This window comes from Gnatocerus cornutus, unplaced genomic scaffold (genome assembly GCF_029298725.1).
Source record: "Gnatocerus cornutus isolate USDA-ARS CGAHR unplaced genomic scaffold, icGnaCorn1.1 ctg00000380.1, whole genome shotgun sequence".
Classification (NCBI taxonomy): domain Eukaryota; kingdom Metazoa; phylum Arthropoda; class Insecta; order Coleoptera; family Tenebrionidae; genus Gnatocerus; species Gnatocerus cornutus.
Window position 1 is genome coordinate 15,001 of NW_028275695.1, and position 10,692 is coordinate 25,692.

The 10,692-nt window shown below is 43.4% G+C and overlaps 3 non-coding genes across 3 annotated transcripts in view; all 3 read right to left on the reverse strand.

The window, feature by feature from the left end:
• Positions 1-993, reverse strand: part of LOC148165321 (large subunit ribosomal RNA) — a 4,040-nt gene extending 3,047 nt beyond the window's left edge. Inside the window, exon 1 of the ribosomal RNA XR_015771576.1 lies at positions 1-993. This exon is cut by the window's left edge and continues 3,047 nt beyond it. This is a non-coding gene — a ribosomal RNA (large subunit ribosomal RNA).
• Positions 994-1,651: 658 nt separating this feature from the next.
• LOC148165322 (5.8S ribosomal RNA) lies at positions 1,652-1,808 on the reverse strand. Its single transcript, XR_015771574.1, has one exon. It is a non-coding gene; the product is annotated as a 5.8S ribosomal RNA (ribosomal RNA).
• Positions 1,809-3,424: 1,616 nt separating this feature from the next.
• LOC148165323 (small subunit ribosomal RNA) lies at positions 3,425-5,345 on the reverse strand. The gene has a single exon (XR_015771575.1). It is a non-coding gene; the product is annotated as a small subunit ribosomal RNA (ribosomal RNA).
• Between the last annotated feature and the right edge of the window lie 5,347 nt (positions 5,346-10,692).

The window sequence follows — 10,692 nt, forward strand, 5'->3', positions numbered from 1 at the left end:
CGCCCATCCTCCCTTGGTCCGCGCAAGGCGGACCTTCACTTTCATTGCGCCTTTAGGTTTAGTTAAATCCCAATGACTCGCGCACATGCTAGACTCCTTGGTCCGTGTTTCAAGACGGGTCCTGAAAGTACCCAAAGCTATAGCGTCGCAGATCGGCGTTTCAACGAGGTCTGTCCGAGAACACCTCAGCGAACAGCCACCCGGGGACGGGACCGGCACCAGGTCCGATCACCATCACGACGGGCGCGCTTGCCGAAGGTCGGACGCTAACTGTGTAGCGGCCCCGCGCCATCTGTATACCGTCGAGCGAGCCGATCGGGAAACACCACGGGTTCATTCGGCGAACGGCGAACCGTCCGAACGAGCTCCACCGCGGGCCTTAGACCGGCACTCAACGGATCGCGACGTCCTACAGGGGGAGAAGTGCACGCGTTCGACGGCAGATCGACAAAACGAAAGGTGCAAACGACGCGTACGCCATCTGTCACACGATCGTCCAGCGCCGCCATCGAGTCACGCTGAATCTCCCCTTTCGACCTTTCGGGTTTCTCTCAGGTTTACCCCTGAACGGTTTCACGTACTATTGAACTCTCTCTTCAAAGTTCTTTTCAACTTTCCCTCACGGTACTTGTTCGCTATCGGTCTCGTGGTCATATTTAGCCTTAGATGGAGTTTACCACCCACTTAGGGCTGCACTCTCAAGCAACCCGACTCTGAGGAGAGATCCTCCCGTTATCGGCAGCGGTCGCTACGGGCCTGGCACCCTCTATGGGCTGTGGCCCCGTTCAAGATGGACTTGGACGCGCCGCACGATCTCGGGATGACGGATCCTCCCTAACACCACATTTCCCGGCGTCCGGTTTCGGCCGCGGGATTCGGTGCTGGGCTTCTCCCTGTTCGCTCGCCGCTACTGAGGGAATCCTAGTTAGTTTCTTTTCCTCCGCTTAGTAATATGCTTAAATTCAGCGGGTAGTCTCACCTGCTCTGAGGTCGCATATGAAAAATAAAAATTTTTCATTCGGTCATTTCGACGATCACGACACGTCTCCCATTCCTTGCTATACGTGTTCGTCATTTTTCTTTTTAAAAAATGGCTAAGTTTACAGAAACGCTTACGATCTGACGTCTGTCGCGATTTGCATTACACGTCTCGGACACGACGACCGTCTATAACGTTCTCAACCTTAAAACGCCATTTTTTTTTTTAAATGACGACATGTTGAAGAAATAGGACGTGCTACGCCGAAAGACCAGCCAACAACTACAACAAGTAGTAGTTGGTCGCTTTCGCGTCTTAAGATGTCGCGCAAATTTACTCGCTGCACGAGAAACGCACACAAACACACGATTCTACGACACACCACGCAAGAACATGTGCCGACGTAAACACTTTCGTATTTATGATTCGCAAGGTGGACGTCCGACGGACTTTGTAAAAAAAAAATACAAAGCATACCCGTCCCGTCCTTTTTGACGAAAAAACACGCTCGAGTAAACGTCTCGGCACACGTTCGAGGCGTGCGTCGTTATATCGTGACGTAAGTGACGATCACGTACATTAATGAGTACCTATTCGACGCGTCGCAACACATCCAACACGCTCCGACGTTTTCGTCCGAAAACGAAAACCGAGCAGTCTTTGAAATTGACACGACCCTCAGCCAGGAGTGGTCCGGGAACATTATATCCGAGGACCGCAATGTGCGTTCGAAATGTCGATGTTCATGTGTCCTGCAGTTCACAAGTTGACGCGCAATTAGCTGCGTTCTTCATCGACCCACGAGCCAAGTGATCCACCGTTCAGGGTAATCTTTTTAAAATTTAAACGCTCGTTCCACAAGAACCCCGATCATGCCGATCGTCCAGCTGTCTATACACGTCTTGCAAAAATTTTTGCGTACGTGCGTACATCCGAAACGAAAATGATCTTCGTGGTTCCGAAACGTGCCACGTCTAAAATTTCGGTGTTGTGGTATGGATATTTATGATTCTCGCTCTTAATTGTCTTTCGTCCGTACTTTCTCGTCTGAAAGGGAACGCGATCGTCGGTCTCAGTTTTACGCGTACGAAAAAATTAAAAAAAATATTAACCCAAACACAAATTTGTATCCGCGCACCGAAAAAGAAGCACTTTTCTTTTTCACGCGGTCTCCGCTTTTACACGCAAAGTACGAGCATGTATGTGTGAAGATGGGACATGTTCGATACGATTTTAATTAGGAATTTGCCAATTTCCTTTTTCTCAGCAATAATTTTAATAAATAATGCTGCTTTCTCTCATAAACTACATTTTCGGTAGTTTTCCTTTATTGTGTCTTTCATTTAGTGTGCGTGTGTCAAGCACTTTAAAAAGTGTGACGAAGAGACGGTTTTTGATCGATCGGAATCAACACATCATTACATCATCGTACTCGTTATGAAAAAGCGAATTAGTATCCGCCGTAAGCGAAAAGAGATTTTCGCGGGCGGTCTTTGTGTTCGTGTTTCAATTTTCTTTCTATATTTTTTCGTCGCCAAACCGAAGACAGATCGTGAATTTTGACGAAAAAATCTATAGACGTGCCAGACTGAGCGTCTAACATAAAATCCTCAAGTTTACCGTTCTATATCGTGACTTAATGACGATTGACGGTGTATATAATTTTGAAATGGTGCAGTCGTACGCTCCGTAAAGAGAATTTTACCGTTTCTAACGAAATCACTTTACCACATCTACCAAAAACATTAAAAAAGCAAGGTGTGATGTGTGTGTGATCGCTCGTTTAACGGCGCTTTCAAAAAACTCTTTGAAGCGTCTAACGACGAACATCATTCACGCGAATCGTAAAATCGGGAGCGTTTCTCGCCGGTCCCGTAGCCGGGCGTAAATCATTTAAAACCCACGGAGTCGTAACCTAATTCGACACCTGCGATTTTCTTCTTTCTCGACTACTCTGCTACATCCTCTCCGTGTGTCCGAAAAAAGAGGACTTCTAACGTCTTTCGACTTTCGCGGTGGAGTTCACAACTTTCCGCGATCCGGTCGAAAAACCGAAAGCGTCCCTCCTTTTTTCCATCATTGGAAAAGATCGAGAGATAGTACAAAAAAAATCAAAAAATCTAGGTACCCGAAGAAACAGCCGTATGCCCGAGCGAATTCGGTTTTTCTCGTTCAAAAAAGGTGAAAAACTCGATCGCAAGGACCGGCGCTGCGGGCCAGCGTAACGCTATTGTTTTTCCGAATATGTACGATTCGTAGTTCAAAACGTCGTACACACGGTGTTTCAAAAAGAAACAAGCAACGGCACGACAAAAGATCGTGCCGTCGACTCCATGTCATCGACGACGGTGTTGTAAAAACATAAAGTGTACATCGACACGATCAAATAAAAATGCATAATAATAAATTATACATATGTCAAAATTCGTGTGTACGAGGACACGTTAATGATCCTTCCGCAGGTTCACCTACGGAAACCTTGTTACGACTTTTACTTCCTCTAAATGATCAAGTTTGGTCATCTTCCCAGCGACATCGACGACGTCGAAACGCCATCGCGTACCGGTCCGAAGACCTCACTAAATCATTCAATCGGTAGTAGCGACGGGCGGTGTGTACAAAGGGCAGGGACGTAATCAACGCGAGCTTATGACTCACGCTTACTGGGAATTCCTCGTTCATGGGGAACAATTGCAAGCCCCAATCCCTAGCACGAAGGAGGTTCAGCGGGTTACCCGGACCGCTCGGTCAGGGAGGACACGCTGATTCCTTCAGTGTAGCGCGCGTGCGGCCCAGAACATCTAAGGGCATCACAGACCTGTTATTGCTCAATCTCGTGCGGCTAGAAGCCGCCTGTCCCTCTAAGAAGAATTGTTTGTACGCCGACAGTAAAAACCGCGCACGACCACCGGGCGAACCCAGGATCGACGGGCCTTTGGGATGTCGAAATACGCCTATTTAGCAGGCTAGAGTCTCGTTCGTTATCGGAATTAACCAGACAAATCGCTCCACCAACTAAGAACGGCCATGCACCACCACCCACCGAATCAAGAAAGAGCTCTCAATCTGTCAATCCTTCCGGTGTCCGGGCCTGGTGAGGTTTCCCGTGTTGAGTCAAATTAAGCCGCAGGCTCCACTCCTGGTGGTGCCCTTCCGTCAATTCCTTTAAGTTTCAGCTTTGCAACCATACTTCCCCCGGAACCCAAAAGCTTTGGTTTCCCGGAAGCTGCCCGCCGAGTCATCGGAAGAACGTCGGCGGATCGCTAGCTGGCATCGTTTATGGTTAGAACTAGGGCGGTATCTGATCGCCTTCGAACCTCTAACTTTCGTTCTTGATCAATGAAAGCGTTTTTGGCAAATGCTTTCGCTTCTGTCCGTCTTGCGACGATCCAAGAATTTCACCTCTAACGTCGCAATACGAATGCCCCCATCCGTTCCTATTAATCATTACCTCGGGGTTCCGAAAACCAACAAAATAGAACCGAGGTCCTATTCCATTATTCCATGCACACAGTATTCAGGCGAAGTTTTAGCCTGCTTTAAGCACTCTAATTTGTTCAAAGTAAACGTGCCGGCCCACCTCGACACTCAATGAAGAGCACCGCGGCGGGATTGAGTTGGGCCGCCCTCTCGAGCTAAGCCCACCGGCAGGACGTCCCGCGGCACGCCAGTTGACACCGCGAACGATGAACCGGCGGCGCGGGACACAGATTCGACTACGAGCTTTTTAACCGCAACAACTTTAATATACGCTATTGGAGCTGGAATTACCGCGGCTGCTGGCACCAGACTTGCCCTCCAATTGATCCTCGTTAAAGGGTTTAGAGTGTACTCATTCCGATTACGGGGCCTCGGATGAGTCCCGTATCGTTATTTTTCGTCACTACCTCCCCGTGCCGGGAGTGGGTAATTTGCGCGCCTGCTGCCTTCCTTGGATGTGGTAGCCGTTTCTCAGGCTCCCTCTCCGGAATCGAACCCTGATTCCCCGTTACCCGTTACAACCATGGTAGGCGCAGAACCTACCATCGACAGTTGATAAGGCAGACATTTGAAAGATGCGTCGCCGGTGCGAGACCGTGCGATCAGCGTAAAGTTATTCAGAGTCACCAAGTTGTACGATGACGGAGACCGCCACCGATTGGTTTTGATCTAATAAAAGCGCTCCTTCCGTTTCCGGTTGGAGCTCTGTTTGCATGTATTAGCTCTAGAATTACCACAGTTATCCAAGTAAATGTGGGTACGATCTAAGGAACCATAACTGATTTAATGAGCCTTTCGCGGTTTCACCTTAATTTGGCTTGTACTGAGACATGCATGGCTTAATCTTTGAGACAAGCATATGACTACTGGCAGGATCAACCAGGGAACTGCGTTCTTGTTTTAAAATAAGAGAGTTTTAGTCTTTCTTTCCTTCTAGTCATATAAGCTACAATAATCGTAGAATTTCGGAAAGACACCTGCTGCTCTTATAAAAAACTGAACACTTTCCTATTATTGTTTTGAAGAAAGTGTGCGTGTCTGCGAAACGAAAACCTCGTAAGAAGAGACGTAACGCCACGCGATCTTTCTGGATGGAAAATTTTTCGACATTTTTTTCACATCATCCTTGATTGAATCTCCTGCAACAATTTTATTCTTATTCATCCGTTCTAAGTTGTCGTCGTCGTCGAAATAAATAATTTGTACACACTTCGGGGTACACGTTTGTCAAAATTCATGAAATGCAACGTAACATTTTTACTTTAATAAATTTTTACAGTGCATTCAGATCGACTAAACGAACAACGACGGATGAATTGATTTATGGATTTTTATTTGTTGCGACTCATCGGAGGAGAGAGTGAAGAAAAAATAATCCAATATCATGGTTACGGAATAATTTTCTATGACTTTTTCATCCTTGTTTGAATCTTGCAACAATTAATTTTATTCATCCGTTCTAAGTTGTCGTCGTCGTCGAAATAAATAATTTGTACACATTTCGGTACACGTTTGTCAAAATTCATGAAATGCAAACGTAACATTTTACTTTAATAAATTTTTACAGTGCATTCAGATCGACTAAACGAACAACGACGGATGGATTACTTATTTTTGTTGCGACTCATCGGACGAAAAGTAGAAACATAATCCTCCATTGTAATATAGTTTTTACGGAAAATTTTTCTTTTATTTTATATCCTTGATTGAATGCTGCATTTTATCCGTCTTTTTTTCGTCAAAAACAGAGATCAATGCGATTCATCGGACGAAGAAATAATTTCCCAGTTCAAAATTTAGAGATTTTTGGGCACATCGACTTGAAATTTTATCGTAAAGAAAAAATATCGTCGTCGACAAGCAAAAGTTCAAACATTCTCCATACTCTTCGCTAGATTGAAAGCGACGGTTTATTGTGAGATTTCTCTTTAGAAATATTCACACGTTACGAGTTTATGAAATTTTATTTATTTCAAAATTCTCGCTCGGACTTTAGTGAGTTGACGCATTTGTTAATTTTTGGTCGTTCTGACACGAACACATAAAATCTTTGATTGCATTTGGACCGCTAACATAGAAACGCTCGCCGCATCCGCAATCTCGCTGTGCATGGTCAATGGCAAGATTTGTCATCCCTCAAACGATGGTGGGTCCACAGGGTACACATTCCGGCCATCGTCCCAACTACGGGTAAGTCGCGGTGTACGAGAGGTAACAAGATAATCGGACGCACATAAAATCACATTTCGATCGTACGCTTTTGTCCGCTGCTACATACCACCACTACTATCCCTATATATGCCAGCGCGGCAGCGTTCAGCTCTGAATCACTCGATGCGCGAAACGGTCGAAATCCCATAGCGCGCCGGCCGCTCGCTATGGGCGAGGGGTCGGGTAAATCGGTCTGATCGCTCGGTGCAAAAGTCCGTTTGGGTACTTAGAGACGGAATTTTAAAATTCTGATTTCGCAGATCAATTTCAAGGGTCATTAGGACTCGAATGCCGTTAACGGTGTTTTGAAAAAAATATTTTTTACGTTTTTACGGCATTTCGACCGAACACCTCAGTTCCGACTTCGGACTTAGAATAATTTTCATCAAAATTTCGAACGCCTCAGTTTCCAGAGGGTTTTAGATCCCGTTTAGTTAGGGGTTTGAAATTATCACAGCCACCCTTGTTTGGTGTTAGTTCGACCGTAACTTTTGTTCGTTTGCATTTAATTTCGATTTTTCTGGGACTTTTGGTCAATGTAAATTTATCAACCGCTACACTTCCGACTTCGGACTTAGACGAATGAGCGCCGAACGCTACAGTTTCGACTTCGGACTTAGAAAAATTTCGCTCGACCGCCACAGTTTCGAATTGGACTTAGAAAAATTTCGGTCGAACGCCTCAGTTTCGAATCGGACTTAGAAAAATTTTGGTCGACCGCTACAGTTTCGACTTCGGACTTAGAAAAATTTCGTTCGAACGCTACAGTTTCGACTTCGGACTTGGAAAAATTTCGCTCGACCGCCACAGTTCCAACATGAGACTTAGAAAAATTTTTATCAAAAATTCGAACACCTCAGTTTCGACTACGGACTTAGAAAAATTTCGCTCGACCGCCACAGTTCCTATTTCGGACTTAGAAAAATTTTCATCAAAATTTCGAACGCCTCAGTTTCCAGAGGGTTTTAGATCCCGTTTAATTAGAAGCTTGAAATTATAAAATCTACCTTCTATCGATGTTAGTTCGACCCAAACATTTGTTCGTTTGCATTTAATTTCGATTTTTCTCGTACTTTTGGTCAATGTAAATTTGTCAACCGCTACACTTCCGACTTCGGACTTAGACGAATGAGCGCCGAACGCTACAGTTTCGACTTCGGACTTAGAAAAATTTCGTTCGAACGCTACAGTTTCGACTTCGGACTTGGAAAAATTTCGCTCGACCGCCACAGTTCCAACATGAGACTTAGAAAAATTTTTATCAAAAATTCGAACACCTCAGTTTCGACTACGGACTTAGAAAAATTTCGCTCGACCGCCACAGTTCCTATTTCGGACTTAGAAAAATTTTCATCAAAATTTCGAACGCCTCAGTTTCCAGAGGGTTTTAGATCCCGTTTAATTAGGAGCTTGAAATTATAAAATCTACCTTCTATCGATGCTAGTTCGACCCAAACATTTGTTCGTTTGGATTTAATTTCGATTTTTCTCGGACTTTTGGTCAATGTAAATTTGTCAACCGCTACACTTCCGAGTTCGGACTTAGACGAATGAGCGCCGAACGCTACAGTTTCGACTTCGGACTTAGAAAAATTTTGTTCGAACGCTACAGTTTCGAATTGGACTTGGAAAAATTTCGGTCGAACGCCTCAGTTTCGAATCGGACTTAGAAAAATTTTGGTCGACCGCTACAGTTTCGACTTCGGACTTGGAAAAATTTCGATCGAACGCCACAGTTCCGACTTTTTTTCGAAACTGTAGCGTTCAGTCAAATTGCCGTAAAAACGTAAAAAACTTTTTTTACAAAACATGGTCGACAGCATTCGAGTCCTAATAATCCTTGAAATTGATCTGCGAAATCAGAATTTTAAAATTCCGTCTCTAAGTACCCAAACGGACTTTTGCACCGAGCGATCAGACCGTTTTACTCTACCCCTCGCCCATAGCGAGCGGCCGGCGCACTATGGGATTTCGATCGTTTCACGCATCGAGCGATTCAGAGCTGATCGCTGCCGCGGTGGCATATATAGGGAGTAGTGATGGTAAGTGGCAGCGATGACGGACAAGTACGCACGATGAATGGATTGACATGAAATCAAATGTGCGCGTCCGTACGATCTGTTACCTCTCGTACATCGCGACCCCGTTTAATGATATTATGCTAAATTAAAAATAAAAATACATCGATGAAATAAAAAGTGGTAAGTCTCTAGAAAGACAATATACCGCTGTGAATAAAAATTTCTCGATGAATAGCGAAATGTGAATTAGTCCGCCTGTAACGTGCATTTTGCGAACGAATTAGCTAATTCACCGCTAGTTAAAAAACGTGACCACCCAGTGCTCTTATCCAAAGTCGTCTGCAAATGAGATGAAATTAATAATCTTGACTCTAATGCAGACGACAAATTGAATTGAATAATTTACTTGAATAATGTGACGGATCTATAAAATAAAACACAAAGCCCGAAACACCAAGCAGTAAAAATCTCGATTATTGTTCCGCCCGTTGAAAAACAAAAGATCCGTCACATGGTAAGCAGAACTGGTGAAAATTGTGAAAGACTTGTTTCTCCTCCGATAACAAGCTTGAATTAAATATGATCGAGTGAATGATATTGGAAACCAAAGAACGAAACTGAGGAGAAGCAAATGTTCAGTAATATATTATGAATAATTATAATATTAATATAAATAATAATATTATATTAAAAATGGGAATTGTATGTGGTTGATGGAAAAAGTTTTTTTTTCTGTTGACCGCTACAGTTCCCAATTTGGACTTAAAAAAAAAAAAAAAAAAAAAAAAAAAAAAATTGTGTATACGGAAGGTAAAAAGCAAAAAATAAAATATTTTATTATTTTTTTTACTTTTTTTACGGGTCCCTACCGCTACAGTTCCCACTGAATGTGTCCTTTTCGCGCTAAGTCCATGCAGTCGCTACAGTTCCGAAACTGGACTTGTAAAAATTTCGACATTTTTGAACGCATCAGTTCCGAACGAGGTTTCAAAACTGTAGCGTTCGGTGTAAACGCATCAGTTCCGAATGAGTTTTCGCAACTGTGGCGTTTCATTTTTGTGCTTTCATGGTTGCATAAACAATCGCCAGTGTGAACGCTTCAGTTCCGAATGAGTTTTCGAAACTGTAGCGTTTCATATTTGTGCTTTCATGGTTGCATAAGCAATCGCCAGTGTGAACGCTTCAGTTCCGAATAGATTTTCGAAACTGTAGCGTTCAATGTGAACGCTTCAGTTCCGACTTTGGACTTAGAATAATTTTCATCAAAATTCGAACGCCACAGTTTCGAAAGGGTTTTAGATCCCGTTCAGTTAGGGACTTAAAATTATGACATCCACTTTCGATTAATGTTAGTTCGGTCCGAACTTTTGTTCATTTTCATTTAATTTCAATTTTTCTCGGACTTTTGGTCTTTGTTAATTTTGTCCTTTCGAAACTGTAACGTTCAATGTGAACGCTTCAGTTCCGAATAAATTCTCGAAACTGTAACGTTCAAAGTGAACGCCTCAGTTCCGAATAGATTCTCGAAACTGTAGCGTTCAATGTGAACGCTTCAGTTCCGAATAGATTCTCGAAACTGTAGCGTTCAATGTGAACGCTTCAGTTCCGAATAGATTCTCGAAACTGTAGCGTTCAATGTGAACGCTTCAGTTCCGACTTTGGACTTGGAATAATTTTCATCAAAATTCGAACGCCACAGTTTCGAAAGGGTTTTAGATCCCGTTTAGTTAGGGACTTAAAATTATGACATCCACTTTCGATTAATGTTAGTTCGGTCCGAACTTTTGTTCGTTTTCATTTAATTTCGATTTTTCTCGGACATTTAGACTATGCGAATTTTAGATTTTTCAAGCTGTAGCGTTTGGCGAGAACGCCGCAGTTACGGACAGGTTTTGTGTCAGACTTTCAATAATCTGAAAAAACTCCGAAAAAAGAAAATAATTAGTGTTTTCATGGTTGCATAACAATTTAAAATTCATGCACAAAAATAATCCATCTATA